Source organism: Monodelphis domestica, chromosome 1 (assembly GCF_027887165.1).
Source record: "Monodelphis domestica isolate mMonDom1 chromosome 1, mMonDom1.pri, whole genome shotgun sequence".
Classification (NCBI taxonomy): Eukaryota; Metazoa; Chordata; class Mammalia; order Didelphimorphia; family Didelphidae; genus Monodelphis; species Monodelphis domestica.
Window position 1 is genome coordinate 448,134,372 of NC_077227.1, and position 22,952 is coordinate 448,157,323.

The 22,952-nt window shown below is 35.6% G+C and overlaps 1 long non-coding RNA gene across 2 annotated transcripts in view; it reads left to right on the top strand.

Moving 5' to 3' along the window:
* Positions 1-22,952, top strand: part of LOC103103497 (uncharacterized) — a 59,679-nt gene that overhangs the window by 30,185 nt on the left and 6,542 nt on the right. The window contains exon 3 of one of the 2 annotated variants that reach the window (XR_001626987.2): positions 11,713-11,860. The exons of the other annotated variant lie outside the window; for it this stretch is intronic. This is a non-coding gene — a long non-coding RNA (uncharacterized LOC103103497). Of the gene's footprint in view, positions 1-11,712; positions 11,861-22,952 lie in introns of those variants that run through there. 2 annotated transcript variants of the gene reach the window in all.

Sequence of the window (22,952 nt, forward strand, 5' to 3'; positions counted from 1 at the left end):
CTACAAAGGAGAGAAGGGCCAGCTGCCTGTGGAATTTTTGTGGAATTTATGCACATAAGTCTAGCTGGACCCACATTGCTTTCCTGGTTTTTGCCAAGCCCCCAGGGGGACCTTGGGAGGTTTTATTTTTTTTTTCCTTGTGGAACCAGGCAGCTCAAAAGGATTTGGGCAACTTTTGAAATGGGAGTCTAGGATTTAAACTTAACCTCATATGCACTTGCTTTTAAAAAATAATATTGGTAGACACATTTTATAACCCTGATGTCAGGAGATCACACTAAAGCTTTATAGGTTATGTTACAGTATGGAACATATTTTTGTTTTAGGAGATGAGTCTTGATATGAATAGCCACACTTGCCCATCTAAATATGCCAGGTTATAATGGCTGAAGTTGATTTCTGACAGCTATATGCAGTGGCAGAGCAGAAAATTTAGTGAATTCAACATCATACAATAGTTCAGGGGTTTACATTCTGGCTGTGTAACTTCCTATACATGTGATAATAGCCAAGTCAATTGTCTTTTCTTGTCCTCCTTTGTACTTCTCCTCTCTAAAATGAAGGGTTTGGAATAGATGCTCCCCAGGGTTCCCTCCTACCTTTCAAGCCTATTATCCTATTCCATTGTACAACTTTAGTTCTTATTTTCTTAAGATACTAACCTGTATTGGTAGAGGGAGTTTTGTCATCTGGGAGTTTCCTGTACTAAATAAATCACAGGTCAGGTCCCTATCCCATGTATCTCTTTTCAACTGCAAGGTCTCATGTTAGAATCTGAATGGGATCAAGAGAATTTTAAAAAGAAAGAAAGAAATTATCCCCTCCCTAAAAAGAACTTGCATCCGAGTTGGAGAAACAGGCATACTCAAACAAAAAGATAACAATACTAGGCAGCATGTGTACTATTCAGTGATGTACTATTTATACTATACTAATCATGTTCTGATTTTTTGCGACCCTATTTAAGGTTTTCTTGGCAAAGATACTGGAGTAGGTTTGCTATTTCCTACTCTAGCTCATTTGACAGATAAGGAAACTCAAGCAAAGTTATGTGACTTGCTCAGGATCACACAAGTAGGAAGTAGCTGAGGCTGAATTTGCATTCAGGTCTTCCTGACTCCAGGAATTCTATCCATGCCACTATCCCATTTTTTACATGCCAGTGCTGAGTCCATGAACATAAATAAAAGGGTGTGGGTGGACCCCACCTGGGTCTCTACTTCCCTGAGCAGGCAGGTGGGAGGGAAGGGAGAATCCTGCAGGATGAGCTGTATGTGGTCAGACTTAAACTAAGTAAGAGACTTTAAATCTATGCTAATCTGCTTTTTATTTCAAGTGATTATTAATAAACTTCACAGAAAATAAGAACTTGGAGATATTAATTTTAACCCAACAGTGCAAGTTCTAGGGATTTTGTTTTTTGTCCTTCATTTTCAAAGAGGATCAATGACATCATAGGGTGGTGTTTTGACTTGTTCAAAAATTGGATTTAAGTGAGGTAGCGTTATACAAAGTTATCAGCTTCATTTGAAGTCCAGTGGTAAGACAGAAGAAAGGACTACTGGCAATGGCCTGGGATGCAGTGGATGACTTCTGGTGTCTTTGATGGTTGACCAAGCTCTAACCTCTCCACAGTGCCTGCTTCAGCTGCCTTCCTGACCACTGGAAGAAATGGTCTCATCCACCCATCTGGCTTGGCACTAGGCTAAAGTGGAGGAATACACAGAAGAAAAAGATAGACCCTGCCCTGAAGGAGCTTACTATATATTGGAGGAAGACAATGAATGAAACCCAGGTCTCCTGATTCCCAAGGCCACCACACTAGCTTCTTCACTGTACTGCAGGATCACACAGTCTCATGTTTAAAATACTTTCCAGTTTGGGCCCATACTCAAAAATCTTGTTCTCTACTGTAATTGTTTTGTAAGGACCTAGCATTACTTCTACAACCTGATAGGGCTTCAAGGAAGAATGAGAATGGAAAATTATTCTTTATGATGTTTTCAGTGTCGGGAAACTCTGTGGCATATACTTATTTGTTTTGTCATTTATGAAAATTAAGGGAACAGACAACAATAAGCATTTTTGCCATTTCCAACACAAGTTAACTAGTAAAAAAAAAACAATTACACCAAAAAGGAGGTGGAAAAAAGAAAAGACTATTGAGTCAGCAAATATTAAATCTCTTTGTCAAACATAGTTGTGGTAGTTATGGAAAAATTTGGTTTTGAATGTAAATTAATTAGTAAAATCTTATTTTGAAGCATAAAGGAAGGTTATGAGTGGGATTGACTCATAAAACAGAAGGAAACAGGAGAAGATAAAACAAGTTTATAGAAAACTTGGTGAGTCTCAATTAAATCAGGTTTTCCAGAGTGCATTTAAGGATGAAATTGGAAGGAGGATAATAAGCAGTTAAAAAAGAAAAGATCTGTCAAAATTTCTATAACAAACAATTTTATCCATCAATGACAGTAGAATCACTACATTTATAACTCTAATACCATAGTCTCTAATATGCAGCATAAAGACTCAGAATGATTCCAAGAGAAACAAAGTTAATAAGAGCAGATAGGTCAGACCAAGTATTTAGGTCCCTGCTTGAAGTGACACAATTTTGAGGGAGCTGAAAGAACAGTTATCAAGATTACCAGAAGAGAGGAAGACACCAAAAAACACAGAAGCAAAGTATTGATGTCCTTCCTTATAAAAATAACTCCTGACCCACCTATTTACTTTATTATGGGCATATTTGTGTGCATGCATATGTGGATATACATAGGGGCAGCTCGGTGGGTCAGTGAATAGGGTGCTGGACCTGGAGTCAGGAAAACCCATCTGTCTGAGTTCAAATCTGGTCTTAGATGCTTCCTGTGTGACCCTGGGTAAGTTACTACACCCAATTTGTCTCAGTTTCCTTTTATAAAGAGCTGGAGAAGGAAATGGCAAACCACTCTCATATCTTTTCCAAGAAAATTCCAAATAGAGTCATGAAAAGTTGGACAAGGGTGAAATGACTAAATAACAAAAATATAAAAAATATTTTACATGTATAACAATCCTTCAAGAAATTAGGGGAAAAAAGAATGAATGAGATTTCAGAAAAAAGGTTGAATCATATCAGATCACATCTTTATCATCAAACATTTGACTAATAGGTGAAGAAAATTTAAGAGGCTACTGTACTTATCACTTAGAGCCTATGAAAAAGCATTCCATTCATTAGTGCAAAGTACATTCTCAAAGGCTTTTCTCCAAGATGTCTTCCTTGTAAAAGCTGAACTTGAATAAGTTTCTTTGATAGATCCAACAGCTGAGATAAATTTGAAGACTGGTGATTATTGCTATCAATAAAATAAAATCATAAAAGTCGCAGACATATGGTCATTAAAGGTTGTTGTCACACTAATAAAGGTCATCCAGTGTAGAGTTCAAATGAAAAAGGGAATCTTTCTAAGTGGTGAGGTTATGTAGCTGTTCCCATTTGCAGATAATATTTTTCCTCTTAAATCAAGCCTCAGGAAACTGTAGAGCCTCCAAAATATGATGCAAAATCATTCAAAAAACCTCCTTGAAGGCAAGAGGTGTTTTCATTTTTGCCTTTTTACTTCAAGTTCGTAGCATAATATTTAGCACATAGTAGGCCATTTCTGATTTTAATTGAACTGAATTATTATGAATCTCCAAATTTTGGAAAATGGATCATTAGTATATCATAACAGAAGAGAACACTTGAGGGCAAATGCAGCAGGTGCTGTAGAAGACCAAGGAATGACAAAGTTGGTCCTTGTTTCATCGTCCTGATGACTTTTATCCTAGAAATGTAACACCCTCCTCTCTCCCCCCCCTCCCCCAATAGCCTGACAAGCTTCTTTCTATCCAAAAGTAAGAAAGGAAACCATGAGGCTGCCTAAGTAGGTCCACTTGGAGGTGTAAGTGGGACCAGACAAAATGGAGAAGCAACAAAAACAGGCTTGCAATACAACAATTTAGTCAAAGTCAAATATAGACTTAGCAACTAATTACAGGAAAAAAGCTGTGAAGTGCGTTATAAAATCAAGTGTTTGCACAGAAACATTTTTGCTAGAAAGCGAAGTGGTAGCTCATTTGCATGTTGGGTATTGTTAGCATACAAAGGAGCTGAACTGCTAAAATTAAGATAGCAAGTTGTTTGAAAACCTCATTTTAAAATAGAATAAATCACACTGGAGACAGATGTTTAAGAGCTCCAGATTTGGGAAGAACCAGTGTCAAGTGCAAGGATTGAGCCTCTGCTAGGGTTGAGTCAAGGCTCCCATAGACTCTTCCTTAAAGGACTTCTAACATGGGGGCCATTAATTTACCCGGTATAGCAAGTGGCTTCCTATGTGATTAATACCAAAGGTTCCCTATATGCAAAGCTTTGGACCTGAGCCTGATTAGGCATGGAGTGTGGATAAGGAGAAAAAAAAAACAAAAAAACCCCACAAAGTTTTGTATTTAAGAAGTTTAAAATCTATTTGGGAAAATAGGTGAATACAAGTACTCTCCCTTTTTTCTTCTCCCAATCCAAATTCTATAATTATTTAATAGGAACAACAACAACAACACTTAATTGGCATTTATATAGATAACACTTTAAAAATTTACAAAGTGATTATATGTATCACCTCATTTGCTCCTCACAATTTGTTTTTATAGTATATAACCTTATATATAGACTCTCTGTATTGCTCAGCAAGCCTTCTACTCTATTTGGTATACACAATCAAGATGAAAAATTATCTGGCAGGCTAGAACACTGATTGAAATGGAAGATAAAATTTGAAGGAATTAAGTGTAAAATCTTACAAATGGATCCAAAACTAAACATCAAGATGAAGAGGAGAGAAAGAAAAACACACACAGAGATAGACACACCGAAAAGAGAACAGGGATGGGGAATCATATCTGTGGAAGAGTAAATCAAGAATCCACCTGATACTAAGGAAATGTAAGTCCAGCTGCCACCTCTGACATATACTGTCTGGGTAAACCTGAATAAATCATTTAAATTTAGTATTACAGTAAATCTTCTAATTCTTGAGGTTATAAGGAGTATGCTGAATTGCTTTGTTAAGGAAAATTCTTCACAGGGAACTCTTTACATTGACAAAATCTCAGAATTTCTGGGCAGAATATATATATGCAGACATATATATATATATATGCAAATATATTGATACACCAAATATGTGTACACACATAACATTTTCTCTGTTTATAATTAAGAGAGACAGCAAGCCCATATACCTACCAGAATGTGTATAGGTATTGAAATACTATACTGAAATTGTATATATATATAACTAAAATAATAATTTATTTTAAGATAAGGGAAGGAGGGAAAGGGAATTGGGATGGTCTATCTAAAAACTATAAATAACCTTTCCCCCCAAAATCAAATTGATAACCTACACTATTTAATACTTTTCTACCTACAAATCTAATCCCTACTACTAGCTAAATTAACCCCCCTAAGTTAATATATAAAAGTGGTAAGGAATTGAAGGTAGCTGGAACAGGGCTCAAAGGAAAGGTCTCACTGACAAATGGCTTAGATGTCTCAAGCAGCTCTTCAGGAATATCTCAGACAGTCCACAGGATACACAGGAACAGGATGGATCACAAGGAGAGCCACAGGAGAGAGAATATCTAGCTCTCTAGATCCATCCCAGGAGACTATATAGAAAATACTCCTCCTGCCTGCTTAACTCTGAGTAGCAGCAACAGCCCTGCCACTTCTCCAGAGTTCTGGAACCTTCCTGCTTCTGCCTTGCAGTATTGCTCTTGCTCCTGTAAATTTCCCTATAACAGTATATACATGCATTTAAATAGTTGTATATGAATAATATGTATAGAGATTGTCTCTCTCTATATATATGTATATATACATACACACATATACAGGCTATCCATATCACTGTCATAATTTACCCTATAATCATTCTTCTTCTCTTTCTCCCCCCACCTCCCACCCCCTGAAAATGGCTAAGGTCAAGCTCTTTTGAGTTGATATCTATTTCATCCCAGAGGCCCTTCAGTGTTCTAGGGCTTAATATAACTGGTGTGCAAGGTCATCTGCAAAGAGGAAAATCTAGAGGACCTCATCATCTTTAGAGAATTCTTTTTGGATGTGGACAATGCGCTGATTCTCATACATGACAGTAACCAACATCTTTGATGAATGTTATACCTGCTTATTTTATACTTTATTCAATATAAATGACCAGAAAAAAATTAAGCAAAGTTATCTGTTTTATCTTTCAAGGAATCTTGTATAATTTTATCATATCCATGGGAGACACCTTGTGGGAAGTGAATTTTTATATAGTATTTTGATCTGATTAATCAAATGAAATTTTTTTCATAGTCCATGAACAGTAGGCATAATGGGGTTTCATCAGTTTTTCAGTTAATAATTTGGTGATAGGTAAAATAGGTCTATATTTTCTCAGAAAGTTTATTAGAAGCAAGAAAGATAAATAATTTCTTTTGACTGTAACCCTCACTATCAAATATAGCGTAGCTGAGAAAAGCTACATTATATTACATGAGGTGGAATCTGTAGTCTAGATGACTATAACATTAGATAAGTTCATATTTGGTTAAATAATTAACTCCAAAGAGCAGATATTAAAGGGTCAGTGTCAATTTACAGGGAATTCTTTGCCTTAGTATCCAATCCAATCTTAGGACTTGAGAAAGTCAATATTTTGGTGGTTTGAAGATGATACAATATTTGGAGAGACTTCTAATACTTTGCTTGATGGAGTTAATGTTTAATAAAAATCTTGAGAGGCTAGAATGACTGGCCATATCAAATAAGTTAGACTTTAGTGAAGCTACTGCTACTACTAATATTTGCACAATGCTTCAAAATTTACAAACCCTTTAACACATATTATATTACCTGATTCTCATAACAACCATAAAGATAGATGCTATTACTACTCTCAGTTTGCAGAGAGAGGAGACAATGGGGTTTAGGAAAAGTTAAGTGATTTTTTCCAGGTTATACATCTTGTTGATATCTGAAGTAGGATTTATATTTTTTTCAAGACTCCAAGTCCTGAATTCTATATTCTCGACATGGAAAAATGTAAAAGTTCAGAAAAGAGATTTCATAAGTCCAGGATCGGGGACCTGTAATTTAGCCATAGTTCCTTTGGAAAATAAATGGAGATTTTGTCTGAAGGCTCAAAACATATGATAAAGAAATTCAAAAATCTAATATAATTTTAGATTACTTCATTTGGGACATAGGGCTGAGAAAAAGGAAAGTGATATTCCCACTGTATACTGACTGCCCTTATCACATCACATATGGAATATTATGCTCTAGGTTCTCTGAGTTAGAGAGAAATTGACAAGCTGAAGAGTTTTCAGAAGAAGTCAAATAGGATGGGGAAAGCACTGAACCCTGTGTCATATGAAGATGGGTGTTTATAGGTATTTAACCTGGAGAAGAGGACATTTAGAAGAGGCATGATACCTCTTTTCAAGTATTTCAAGAACAATGTAGAAGATGGATTAAATTTGTTCTTTTTGCAATCAGAAGACAGATTAATAACATCAGATAGAAATTGCAGACAGATTGATTTAGGCTTGATGTTAGAAAATAATAATAAAAACTAAAACTAAAAGAAAAACCTCCTAACTATTAAAGTTGTCCAAAAGAAGAAAGGACTTCCTTAGGAGGTATAGGCTTTCTCCTCAATGGAGTGCATCATTTAGATGTGGTATGACTACTTGACAATGATATAAAGTGAATTCTTTTTTCAGGAATGAATGAGAAAAGAACAAAGGTATAAATGTTTGGCAACTGGGCTTTCTGGAAAAATATATACAACCTATTTTTTATTTGAAAAATGTTATTTAATTAATTTAGAATATTTTTTCATGGTTACATGATTTATGTTCTTTCCCTCCCTTCCTCCCACCCCACTCCTGTAGCCAACAAACAGTTCCACTGGGTTTTACATGTGTCATTGATCAAGACCTATTTCCCTATTATTGATATTTGCACTAGGTTGATCATTTAGAGTCTATATCTCCAATTATATCCCCATCAATCCATGCAATCAAGCAGTTGTTTTTCTTCTGTGTTTCTACTCCCACAGTTCTTCCTATGGATGTGGATAGGGTTCTTTCTCATAAGTCCCTCAGAAATGTTTTGGATCTTTGCCTTGCTGCAAGTAGAGAAGTCTCTTGCAATAGTTCGTATATCTGTCTCTGTGCATAAGGTTCTTCTGGTTATTCTCCTCTCACTCTGCATCAATTCCTGGAGGTTGATCCAGTTCACGTGGAATTCCTCCAGTTCATTATTCCTTTTAGCGCAATAATATTCCATCACCAACAGATACCATAATTAGATTAGCCATTCCCCAATTGAAGGGTATCGCCTCATTTTCCAATTTTTTGCCACCACAAAGAACGCAGCTATAAATATTTTTGTACAGGTCTTTTCCCTTATGTTCTCTTTGGGGTGTAAACCCAGCAGTAGTATGACTGGATCAAAGGGCAGGCAGTCTTTTAAAGCCCTTTGGGCATAGTTCCAAATTGCTATCCAGAATGTTTGGATCAATTCACAACTCCATCAGCAATGTATTAATGTCCCAATTTTTCCACTCCTCTCCAACATTTATTACTTTCCTTTGCTTTCATGTTAGCCAATCTACTAGGTGAGAGGTAGTACCTCAGAGTACAACGCACTTTTTAAAAAAACCCTTACCTTCTGTCTTAGAATCCATACTATGTATTAGTTCTAAAGCAGAAGGGGTATAAAGGCTTGACAACAGGGGTTAAGTGACTTGCCCAGGTTACATATCTGGGAAATGTTTGAGTTCAGATTTGAACCTGGGACCTCTTTTCTCTAGGCCTGACTTTCTCTCCCCCGAGCCACCTACCTGCCCCCACACAACCTGCTTTTAAATTTAATTTGTATTATTGACATTTTCAATATCACTTTCTTAACTCCAGAAAATTAAAAAATAATAACAAATCAATATGTAGAATTGTAGTGCACTGTGATGTATAGCATTTCCTGATTACTGAGGTGTAAATGATTACAGGAAAAATTTAACAATTGGAAGTTGGCATGAGTTGGTTCCAGCACACCCTTAGGCTAGGTAGACTTTCCAACTCTGAAATTCTGTGATTTTGAAGAGGTTCTTATCAACTTAATTTTGTGATTTTCCCCAGTGGCAGGTAGTAGTTTGGAAGCAGAGGTGAAAACATCATAGAATCTTAATGTTAGAAGAATGCTCAGATCCCATATAGCCCAGCCTGTACCTTAATGGGAATGCTCACTACCACATTCCTTAGAAGTGGCCATCCAGTTATTTGTTAGAAGGCTTCATAAAATAGAAAATCCACAACGTCTCAACATAATCATTTTGATTTTCCCTCAGCTCTATTACATTGATGTTAGAGTTGATGGGAAAAGAACAGTAGACCTAATGCAGCAGAAAATCTGAACAGCATGGAATTCTAGGATAGTAACTACTAGAGCATTTCTGGGGCAAACTAAAGGGTTGAGCACATAGGTTCTAAAAGTGTAACTAAAGACAGAATAAGGGAGATGACCTTGCAGTGGGTCAAAGGACTGAAAGTCTCAATAAGAAAAGCTTTTAGTTTAGTGTGACAGTGAAGGAAGAGTCTTAAGATGTTATAGTCAAGGACCAGAATTTTAAATTCCTGCATCTGGTAGGTGTGTAATTGAAAATGTGTTACCCTAAAAAACTACATTTCCGGGTAGCCCACTGACTTCCTGTCATTATGTACTTCTTATAGACAGGGGATATTAGGCAGTAATGTGGAGGGTCCCAGCCTCTTTGGCTTCCTGTCTTGGTGGTGGTAAGCATGGGGTTTTTTGAACAGAGTGATTAGCCATGGGCATGTGGTTTTTATTTTGTATCCCTTTTATTTCTTTATTTCTAATGATCATTAATAAATATCTTAAAATATATATTTATTATTTGAGATTAATTTTAATTCTTACATAGTGGTCTCAGTTTCATTAGGTGGCTATGATTAAGATATGGCCATGCAAGAATGTGAAAAAAGTTGTTGGAATAAACAAGGTGAGGAATCATGCTATTTATACTGTAGAAAAGATAATCAAAGTACATATTGAAGTTCCTGAAGATGGTGACAGAAAAAGAGTTGTAGAGAAGGACTGTAGTAAAAGCAATGAGAAAGTTGAGAATGACCCGAAGGTGCCAAGGATTTCAAAATAGGAAACATTACTAGGATAGCAAAAGAAAATAATTCAGTGGCAATGAGGAGAGGGAAGCAGAGAAGTTGGAAAATCATTGGTGTTGGGGCAGAAGTCTTGCATTTGACTCTTTACTACTTGCTTTTATAGGTGTGGCTCTAAAGCAAGGGTCATCTTAGTTCAGTTTCCATGTTGGAATTAAATGAAATTCTGGCAAATCACTAAATATTTAACAAAGGAAGAAGTTTACTTTGTCTTAATAAAGCAAGGATATGCAATGAGGATACAGTGGCATTTAGTTTCTCTGAACATGCCTTCATCTGGAAATGGGTCAGGGTATAATTAATGACACCCATCAAGTGTAAAAAGCCCTGAGTCTTCATGGCTTCAACTTTTTTGTTGGCCTTAGGGCAGATGTCAGAGAAGATTGGACCAATTGAGTTTTGTGTAGGAAGGAAGCAACACTAGGTTGGAAGAAATTGTGCAGTAGGGGTTGGGGTTGGGGAGGATGAGGAATTGGGGTTGGGAGTAGGGGTGTTTGAAGAAAGCTATTTCAGGATAAGGGAGTTTGTATCAGGAAAATGCTTTCCTACCACACTTGGGAAATGGAGATTTTGAGCCACTCAGAACCTCTCTGGGTCTCAGTTTCTCCATTTGATCAAGTGTGATAATATATGTAAAGCACTCTATAATCCTTAAAATAGCTTATAAATTTTAGCCATTACAATTATTACTAAATAAAAGGTTTACCACATGATGTCTCAGGTCCCTTCCAGCCACTAAACTATTATCCCAGGATTCTGCCTACATCAGAATGTGCTGAGTCAAGGCAGCAAAGGTGTGACAAAGTGATCAACAAAGAGATATTTTATGTGTAGTTCTGAATTATAAGTTCTTAGGACCAAAGAAGTATCTTTTTCTTCTTTCTATGTCTTCCACAGTACCAAGGATGGAAATTATGGGGGTATAGGAGGGCAGATATTAAATACTAGGTTGATACTTATTGGTTTAAAAGCAACTTGTGATCATCTAAACATTCAGACCTGGGAAAACATTAAATGTTACTCCCATGACTCCCTCAAGACCTAAGATGTCTTCAGTGGTACCATGAAGGTAATCAAAGTTTTGTCTAAATGCCATGGAGTCTGCTTGTAGACCCGGCTGTGAAGGACACCACCTCCAAGGACAGTATATTTTTGATATTTATATGCTAAATCCCCAAGTGATTTCAAAAAGAGCCCTATGTTTTTACTTTCTTCATTCAAGCTAAACTAAAAAAAAAAATTCTGCATCTCAGCAACAATGGTTTTCATTTCCTTTTGACAGGTAGCTTTTGAGAAAGGGGGACATGATTATTATTTTAAAATCTTCTCTTCAAATGTATCCACTTAATTTCCAACTTGTTCTTTGCTTCTGTTTTTCTAGTTATGTTCACTTGATACCTAATTCATGTTTCTGATGTTCCTTCCCTTCAGAACCCATCTTTCTCTGTACCTTCCTCATCTTGACATGAAGCTTGAGATTTTTTGAACTCTTGAGTGTTTCACCATCCACACAAAAAGCTCTGGCTTACAAGAAAAATGGAAAATAGTCCTGTTTTTGAAGAATACTCTACATGTCATTCCTCGGGAATATATTTGCTGATCCTTTGTTTATTGCCTAAAAATAAACAAAATGATGTTAAAGATTTACAGATAGACTTTCCTTTGTAATATAACAATATTTGGGTATCTCTGTCTCTCCCTCTTTCTCTCTCTCTCTCTCTCTCTCTCTCTCTCTCTCTCTCTCTCTCTCTCTCTCTCTCTGCTTGTGTGTGTGTGTGTGTGTGTGTGTGTGTATGTATGTGTATATGTGTTTGGAGAAGGCAGAATTGTAGTAAGTATTCAATAAAATAAGTAGCCAGTAATTAATGAATAGAGATATAGGAAAAAAGGGGAAGAAAAAAATTACACACCCATATACATATGTGCATAGAGAGAGATATGTACACAAAAATCCAGATAAAAAAGAAAATGCATCTATGCAATAATATGGTTAAATAGGAGGCAGTATGTCATATAGTGTTGAAAGACAATTTTGAGTCAGGAAGTCTTGGTTTCAAGTCCTGCTTTCAGGGTTCTGACCCAGATACTTCTCTCTCTCTCTCTCTCTCTCTCTCTCTCTCTCTCTCTCTCTCTCTCTCTCTCTCTCTCTCTCTCTCTCTCTCTCTCTCTCTCTCTCTCTCTCTCTTTTTTTTCCTTTGTGAGGCTAATCCTTTTATCCTCTCAATGCCTCTTGGCAATTCTCTAAGACTACAAGTTATAGAGTGCTTATTGCTTTGTTTTGATGAAGGAAGTTTTCCCAATGAGATATTCAAATACCACAGAATAGTAAGTCTAGTTTGAAAAAAAAGAAATACACAAACAGACTTGCAAACATATTCATATATCCTTCAAAAGAAATACCCATAACAAAAGGAGAAGAAAATGTCCTCTAAAAGTCAGGGGGGGGGGGGAATAAAAATCCAAGTGTAGCATTTAATAAATTAGAAAACAATAAACATATACTCAAATGTCTAAAGATGTGAGGTTTCTTAGGGGCAAACTTGACACCAGCACACTGTTAACTTAGGTTTTGATGTTAGGATGAGATGAAGGATTCATTGCTTATTGAACAAGTAAGACTATTTAAAAGAGTGTAGCATTTAGCATCAGTAGACCTGGCCTTTTCTGCATAGGGAAATAAATGGGTCTGGTCAGCAAGGCAGGAATAAGCACAGATCCCTTGTGAGTTCCACTTTTTATTGACATTATATGACCAAATCAACAAAATCAAAGGCTACCAGGAATCTGGTTCATGGAAGAGTCAATTTGATTGTGGGCTTCTTGGTCAATCCAATCTTGACTTTGTAACTTTTTAGTGAAAATTATTCTATCTAACATATGGGAGAGGTAGAGTTAGGTGGGAGGAGGAAGTGAGAAAATTTTGTAGATAATGGCCCTATCACAAAGGATTTCCTTCAAAAGCATACATTTTCACAAATATTTTTAATTATTTTTCACCAAAAATAGGATTAGGAATCAAAAGAAGAGGCAACTAGGTGGCTCAGTGGATTGAGAGCTAAATCTAGAGACTGGGTTCAAATCCAGCCTCAAACATTTCCTAGATGGGTAACCCTGGGCAAGTCCTTTAACCCCCACTGCTTAACCCTTTTCACTCTTATGCCTTTGTACCAATACATACTACTGATTCCAAGATGTAAAATAAGGGTTAATTTAAAAAACCAGGTCAAGATTACAATTTGACAAGCACTTATTAAGTACCAACTGCATAACCAAGAAATCTTAAAATTCTGGTCATACAGGGGAGGTGAGGATCAATAAATAGACTAAATGAAATTGCATGAATTAAAGAACTAATCCCATACTTATCTTACAGCTGGTATTCTGAAGCCCTAGTGAAGTTCTTCCTTTCCATTTTGGAATATAAATTAATAATTTAATCTAGAAATACATGAAAAGGATATGATTGAAAGGAAACACACATTTTAATTTTTTTTTTACATTTTACTTCTCCCCTGTAATTAAACAATAAATACATGAGCATTCATTGATACATATTACAACAGAATTAGAAGATTGTGTTTGGAATTTCAGATCTCTATTCAATATAGCTCTCCTTTCTTAAGTATATTAAAAGTTCAACCAATAGCTATCAAAATGGACCTATATGCCTCAGCTTCTTTCTGGTCTTCTTTTGGTTCTCTTTACTGGAAAAAAAAAGTCTTAATTACTTTTTTCATTTTCTTTTTTAAAAAATTTTCCTCCTTTCTAACTTTCTTCCTTTTTTTTTCTTTTCCTTTCCTTCTCCATTTTCTGTCAGGAAGACCTAAGTTAAAATCTAGTCTCAGATATTTACAATTGTATGATCCTTGTCAAGACACAGCCTCTGTTTGTTTCATTTTCCTCAACTCCCCAAAACTGATAATAATTATAGTATATACCTCATAGGGTTATTGTAAGAATTGAATTTGTGAATTTCAAAAACTATTCCATCCTAATCAGACCATTCTTTAGAAGATCTGATTTAGCTATTTTCTGATCAATAACAATAGAGATACTTGGAATAGCAGAATCAGGTCTTCGAAACTACATTTCTCCTCCCTTCATAGTTTAACAAGATTAGGAAAGTCTGCATTAAACTCAAGGTTTAATTATCTGAGGAGATGGCCTTCAACAGGCATGTGCAAAAAAAGGACAAACCTCTGGGTGGTCCTAAGTCAAGCTTGAGCCACCATTGGCACATGTGAGACACAGGAAGTGAGGTAGAGAACAGCCTCTGGAGTTCTCGTAACTTACTGTGGAGAGGGCTAGAGTACAGTTTGATCCTGGAGCTTGAGCTTGGAGGAGCCCCGCAGGCAGCTTTCCTTCAGACCAGTCACATGAGTGATAAGGACTGACCCCTTTCTCTGCCTTGGCTTTCCAAGTCCTTAATGCCCTCTTTGGCTCAGCCTGAGCCAGCTTGGTTCTGAGTTAAACTCCTTTCCTTCTCTCCCTATTTCCTTCACTCCCTCTTTCCTTCTCTCTCTCTCTCTCTCTCTCCCTCTAATATTTTCTTTCTCCTGTTGTAATTAAATCACCATAAAAATTTAGCAGCTGACTTGGGTATTTTATTATTTGGGATTTCCCTTGGCGACCATTTAAATTTAGATTTTTTCAGTCTCAACCATAGTATTCACCCTTTACAAATTAGATATATATTAGTTTTTTTAAATGTTTTTATTCAAAGATATTTTATTTCTCCAATTATATGCAGTAACAATTTCCCACATACATTTCCCCAAAATAATAAGATTCAAATTTTCTACTTTCCACCCTTTTCCCCCTCCAAGATGATAAGTAATTTGATCATGATCATACATATGTTATCATGCAAAACATACTTCCATATTGGTTATTTTTGTAAGAGAATACTCACATAAAACACAAACCCCAAAATAAAACCATAAATAAATTAATTTAGAAGATAGTATGTTTTGATCTGCATCCAATTCCAATAGGTCTTTCTCTGGAGGTGAATAGCATTCATTGTCATAAGTCCTTCAGAATTGTCCTAGATAGTTGTACTGTTGAGAGTTAGCTAAGTCTTTTACAGTTTATCATAATAAAGTATTGCTGTTATTGCATACAATGTTCTTTCACTTTTGCTTATTTTGCTCTGCATCAGTTCAGGTAGGTCTTTCTAATTCTTTCTGAAAGCATCTTGTTCATCATTTTTTACAGCATAACAATATTCCATCACCATCATATTCTATAATTTGCTCAGCCATTTCCCAACTGAAAGACATCTCAATTTCCAATTCTTTGATGCCATAAAAAGGACTTCTATAAATGTTTTTATACAAGTAGGTCCTTTCCCCCTTTAAAAAAATTTTCTTTGGGATACAGACCTAGTAATAGCATTACCAGATCACAGAGTATGCTCAATTTATGCCCTTTGGACATACTTCCAAATTGCCTTCTTGAATGGTTGGATCAATTTACAATTCCATTAATAATTTTTGAGTGTCCCAATTTTACCACATCCCCTTCAACATTTATCACTTTCCTCTACTATATATTGGTCAATTTGGATTGGTGTGAGGTGGTGGCTCAGAATTTTTTAAATTTGTGGGTGTAGCTGATCTGGTGAGCTGGATGTGCCTTGAGGCCAAAACCTGAAGAAGTGGAGGCCCAAGATGGAGAGTGGTAGCTGGGACCAGGCTGCCCTCCCCTTCCCTCCTCTCCTCTAACTGCCTCCCTGCCAGGTGTGGTCAGAACACTGAGCCTGGCACAGCTGTGGCAGCAAGGCACTCCCTTTAGGCTTGAGACCTCTCTCTAAGATTCCAGAGACTGATGAACAGTCAGCACAGTGACTTCCAGGTTAAGATGACCCCAGAGTAGAATCAAGGCTCTTCCTCTCCTCTTTACTATAAAGTGCTTCAGAAGGACAATAACTAAGATCAGATGAGCACAGGGGTTCCACCATAGGGTACAACACTGAAGATAGACAGTTTGGGCATTTTCATGCTAAAAGGAGGCAAAATTACTCCCACCAAAGTGCAAGCTCATTATCCCTCCCCACTCCACCTAAGGTGCCAGAGTCAAAGCAAACATAGGGCAACCTCTGGGTTCTTGGTGGTAGGGAGGGGCTAGCTGAAGACACCACAGACATACCTCTGAGAGTAGTGAGACTTAGGACCACAAGAGGCTGAAAAAACTTGGAGATTGGGCATAGAGATTGGTCAGAGAGGGGCTTCTCACAGCAGACACTGTGGAAACTTGAAAAATAGCCTCAGGGAAAAAAACCTCTCTGGAGCTTAATATAGAGACTTTCCTACCCTTCTCACCCAGACTTCTGCAGGGCAATCACTAGGCTCTCTGGGGCTGGCTGAGGACACAACAGACTTACCCCTAAGAGCAGCAAGACTTGGGATCCCAGGAGGCTGAGGAAAACAGAGATTGAGTGCAGATATTGGCCAGAAAGGGGCAGCACACAGCAGACAATGAAAAGACACAAAAAATAGCCACAGGGCAAAAACTTCTCTGGAGCTAAATACAAAGATCACCCACCTTCTTCACTCAGACTTCTGACCAGGAAAGAAAAAAGCAATGGCCAACAACAACCAAGAACTACAATCCACAACTAAAAAAAAAAAACCCAAGAAAAAAGACTTGACCCTTGATAATTTTTATGCATAAAATTCCAGACCACAGAGGAGACAACAAAAGATGACAAACATGACAAACAAGTAAACGCATTCAAAACCTTCCCCCCCCAAAATTGAAATTGGTCACAAGGTCACGAGGAGCTCAGATTTGAGATTTTGAACCAAATTATAAAGGTAGGAGAAACTTGGCAAGAAAAGTGGGAAATAGTTCAAAAAGAACATAACAGTTTAAAGTACAGAAACTCCCAGTTAGAAAAAGAAGCCTAGAAATCAATTGAAATGATAAGCAAATTGGAGACCAGAATTGAACAGCTGAAAGCATTGAAAAGCAGGATAGACCAAAATGAAAATCAAAATCAAAAGATCATAGCTTAAAACTAGTCTTTAAAGGCCAGATTTGGGCATGTAGAAGCCAATGATCTCACAAGACAGCAAGAATTAATGAAGCAAAGTCAAAAGAATGAAAAAAATATAAGTAAACATGAAATAGCTCATTGAAAAAACAACTGACCTAGAAAATTGGTCTAGAAGATACAGTTTGAGAATCATAGGTCTACGTGAAAACCTAGAAATAAACAGAAACATTGATATCATACTACAAGAAATTATCCAAGAAAATTGTCATGACAAAAGCACAAAATAGACCTTGAAAGAATGCATAGATCACCCTCTGCATTAAATCCTCAAAAGACAACCCCCAGAAATGTAATTGTCAAATTCAAGAGCTTCCCAGCTAAAGAGAAAATATTACAAGAAGCCAGAAAGAGACAATTCAGATATAATGGAGCACTAATCAGGATTATACAACATCTGTCAGCCTCCATAGTACAGGACTTCAAGGCTTGGAATATGATATTCAGAAAGGTAAGAGAATTGGGTCTACAACCAAAGATCACCTACCCATCAAAATTGACTATATACTTCCAGGGGAAAGAATGGGAATTTAACAAAATAGAAGAGTTCCAAGTATTTGTAAAGGAAAGACCAGAGCTAAATGGAAAATTTGATGTCCAAATAGAAATATCAAAAGAAACATGAAAAGGTAAAGAAGGAAGAGAGAAGTTTTTTTTCTATTTTTTTAAGGGCTTCAATAAGATTAAATTGTTTATATTCCTATATGGAAAATGTTATTTGTAATTATCAAAATTATATTTATTATTATAGTAGTTAGAAGAATTTTTCATAGGTAAAGATTGGGATACTAAATGGTTTAAGTTGATATACAAGAAAGGAAAAGGGGGTATAGAAGCTGACATCAAGAGGAACTGGAAGGAATAAGAAAAATAGGATAATGTATGCCATATAAAGAGGCACATGGGAGGGGGAGGGGAAGAATAGTATTAGAAGGAAAAGAAGAGAGTGCTAATAGGTAATACTTAAACCTTACTCTCAGTGAAATAAATTCTAAGAGGGAAGAGCATCTAGATACATTGGGGTATCAAAATCTATCATACCCTAAAGGAAAGTTGAGAGGCAAGAGCCAATGGGGCACTGGGAGTACCACAAGGGAGGGAAAGAGAGGGGGAAGGAAATTTAGTATACCATGAAGAAAAATAAGAGGGGAATAAGAAGGGAGGGGTGGAAATGAAAGTTAAATAAGGATGGGGATTAGGGGCACTGATTAAAAGCAAAACTCTGGTATATAAGGAAATAGGGAAAGAAGAAAGGGCAGGACTAAGAGAAGAAATAAAAATGATGAGGAATACACAGGTGGTAATAATAACTCTGAATGTGAATGGGATGAACCACCCACATAAAGGAAGCAAATAGAGTGGATTAGAAACCAAAATCCCACCATCTATTGTCTATAAGAAATACACATGAGGCAGGAAGACACACATAGGTTAAAGGTAAAAGTCTGGAGCAAAATCAATTGGGCATCAACCGAGAAAAAGAAGGCAGGAGTCTCAATCATGATATCTGAAAAAGCCAAAGTAAAATATAGATCCAATTAAAACAGATAGGGTAAGTAATTACATCCTAAAAAATGGCAGTATAGACAATGAGGAAATATCGGTACTCAACATGTATGCATCAAATGGTTTAGCATTCAAATTTTTTAAGGAGAAACTATTGGAACTTAAAGGGGAAATAGATAGTAAAATTATATTAGTGGGAGAACTGAACCTAACTCTATTGGATCTAGATAAATCAAAAAATGAACAAGAAAGAGGTAAAAGATGTGAATGAAATCTCAGAAAAATTAGAGTTAATAGATATCCCCAAAAAACTGAATATGGATAAAAAAGAATTTACTTTCTTCTCAGTAGCACATGGTACATTCACAAAGACAGACCATGTACTAGGGCATAAAAACATGGCAAATAAGCCCAAAAGAGCAGAAATAATAAATGGGTCTTTTAGATCATAATGCAATAAAAATAATAATTATTAAGGGTACGTGGAGAGCCAAATCAAAAATTAAATGGAAATTAAATGATATGATTCTACAAAATTGGTTAGTTAAAGAACAAATCATAATTAATAATCATAATTAAACAATTAATAATTGCACTGAAGAGAATGACAATGATGAGACATCATGTCAGAATCTATGGGATGTAGCCAAAGCAGTACTCAGGGTAAAATTTATATCCTTGAGTGCATATATTAACAAATTAGGGAGGGCAAAGATCAATGAATTGGGCTTGCAAATTAAAAAACAAGAAAGAGAACAAATTAAAAATTCCCAGATAAACCCTAAACTAGAAATACTAAAAATTAAAGGAAAATTAATAAAATTAAAATTAAAAGTGAAATAACTATTAAATTAATAAATAAGACTAGAAGCTGGCACTTTGGAAAAAAACAAATAAAATAAAGTAATGGTTAATCTAATAAAAAAAAGCAAAAGAAGACCAAATTAAAAGTGTCAAAGATGAAAAGGGAGACCTCCCCTCTAATGAAGAGGATATCGAAGCAATCATTAAAAACTATATTGCCCAATTATATGGCAATAAATATGACAGTCTAGGTGCTATGGATGAATATGTACAAAAATACAAATTGCCTAGATTAACAGAAAAAAATAGAATACTTAAATAAGTCAATATCAGAAAAATAAATTGAACAAGTCATCAGAGAATTCTCTGAGAAAAGAAAATCACCAGGGCCTGATGGATTCACAAGTGAATTCTATCAAACATTCAAAGAACAACTAATCCCAATATTATACAAACTATTTGACATAATAAGGAAAGAAGTTCTACAAAATTCCTTTCATGATACAAATATGCTACGAATTCTAAAGCTAGTCAGATCAAAAACAGAAAGAAAATTACAGAATAATTTTAAAAATCATAATAGAATACTAGCAAAAAGACCTCAGCAAGTGATCATGAGGGTGATTCATTATGATCAGCTGAGTTTTATGACAGGAATGCAAGTATGGTTCAATATTAGGAAAGTCATCCACATAATTTACCATATCAACAAGCAAACCAACAAAAATCACATGATTATCTCAATAGATTCAGAAAAAGCCTTTGACAAAATACAACAATCATTCCTATTAAAAACACTAGAAAGTAGAGGAATAGAATGGTCTTTCCTAAAAATAGTAAACAGTATATGTTTAAAACCATCAGCAAGCATCATCTGCAATGGGAATAAATTAGAAGCTTTCCCAATAAGATCAGGAGTGAAACAAAAATCCCATTATCATCTTTATTATTTAACATGGTACTAGAAGCACTACCAGTAGCAATTAAAGAAGAAAAATAAAAAATTGTAGGTATTAAAATAGGCAATGAGGAGACCAAGCTATCACTCTTTGCAGCCAACATGATGGTCTACTTAAAGAATCCTAGAGAATAACTAAAAAGCTAGTCAAAATAATCAACAACTTTAGCAAAGTTGCAGGGTACAAAATAAACCCACATAAATCATTAGCATTTCTATATATTTCTAACACATCCCAACAGCAAGAGTTAGAAAGAGAAATTCCATTTAAAATCACCCTAGACAATATAAAATATTTAGGTATCTCTCTGACAAGAAAAACTCAGGAATTATATGAACACATCTACAAAACACTGTCCACACAATTAAAACTAGATCTACACAATTGGAAAAACATTAATTGTTCATGGGTAGGATAAGCTAACATAATAAAAATGACAATATTACCCAAATTAGTTTACTTATTTAGTGACATACCTGTCAAACTACCAAGAAACTTTTTTACTGAATTAGAAAAAAAAAACTATAATGAAGTTCATTTGAAAGAATAAAAGATCAAGAATATCAAGGGAAATGATGAAACAAAAAGTGAAGGATGGGGGCCTAGCAGTGCCAAATCTTAAACTGTACTATAAAGCAGTGGTCATCAAGGCAATATGGTACTGATTAAGAGACATAAGGGATGATCAGTGGAATAGATTTAGGGTAAATGACCTTAGCAAGACAATATATGATAAACCCAAAGATCCCTGATTTTGGGGCAAAAATCCACTATTTGACCAAAACTGCTGGGAAAAATTGGAAAACAGTATGGAAGAGATTAGGTTTAGATCAACACCTCATACACTACACCAAGATAAATTCAGACTGGGTGAATGACTTGAAAATAAAGAAGGAAACTTTAAGTAAACTAGGTGAACACAGAATAGTATACCTGTCAGATCTTTGGGAAAAGAAAGATTTTTAAGACCAAGTAAGAGTTAGAAAAATATTAGAAATGGAAAATAATCTTTATTACATTAAATTAAAAAGGTTTTATACAAACAAAATGAATGCAACCAAAATTAGAAGAGAAGCAAAAAATTGGGAAAAAATTTTATAACAAAAACCTCAGACAAAGGTCTAATTACTTAAATTTATATGAACCTAAATCAATTGTACAAAAAAAAAATCAAGCCCTTACCCACTTGATAAATGGGCAAGGGACATGAATAGGCATTTTCCAGATAAAGAAATCAAAACTATTAAAAACACATAAAAAGTGTTCTAAATCTCTTACAATCAGAGAGATGCAAGTCAAAACAACTTTGAGGTATCACCTCACGTCTTACAGTTTGGCTAACATGATAGCAAAGGAAAGTAATAAATGTTGGAGGGGACATGGTAAAATTGCTGGTGGAGTTGTGAACTAATCCAACCATTCTGGAAGGTGATTTGGAACTATGCCTTAAGAGGGCTAAAAGACTGTCTGCTCTTTGATACAGCAATATCACTGCTGGGTTTGTACCCCAAAGAGACAATAAGGAAAAAGACCTGAACAAGAATATTCATAGCTGTGCTCTTTGTGGTAGCAGAAAATTGGAAAACGAGGGGATGCCCTCCAATTGGGGAATGGCTAAACAAATTGTGGTATATGTTGGTGATGGAATACTATTGTGCTCAAAGAAATAATGAACTGGAGGAATTTCATATGAATTGAAACAACTTCCAGGAATTGATGCAGAATTAAAGGAGCAGAACCAGAAGAACCTTATACACAGGGATGGATACACTGTGGCACAATTGAATGTAATGGACTTCTCTATTAGCAGTATTGTAATGATCCAAAACATTTCTGAGGGACCCATGAGAAAGAATGCTATCTACATCCAGAGATAGACTCTAAACAATCATGCTAATGCAAATATTAATAATATGAAAGTAGGTCTTGATCAATGACACATGTAAAACACAGTGGAACTGCTTGTTGGCTATGGGAGGGGGATGAGAGGAAGAGTGGGAAAGAACATGAATCATGTAATCATGTAAAATATTCTAAAGCAATTAATTAAATGCAATTTTTCAACTTAAAAATAAATTTAAAAAAGTTTTTTTTAATTTGCATTTCTGTACCCAAGAGTGATTTAGAACACTTTTTCATATGATTATTTATAGCTTTGATTTTTTACTTCTTTATCTGAAAATTGTTTGTTCAAATTTGCCAACTGGGGAATGGCTTTTATTCTTATACATTTGACTTCGTTCTCTATAAATTTGAGAAATTAGACCTTTGTCAGAGAAATTTGTTATAATTTTCTCCAGTTGTTTCCTTTCTAATTTTAATTACATTGGTTTTGTTTGTACAAA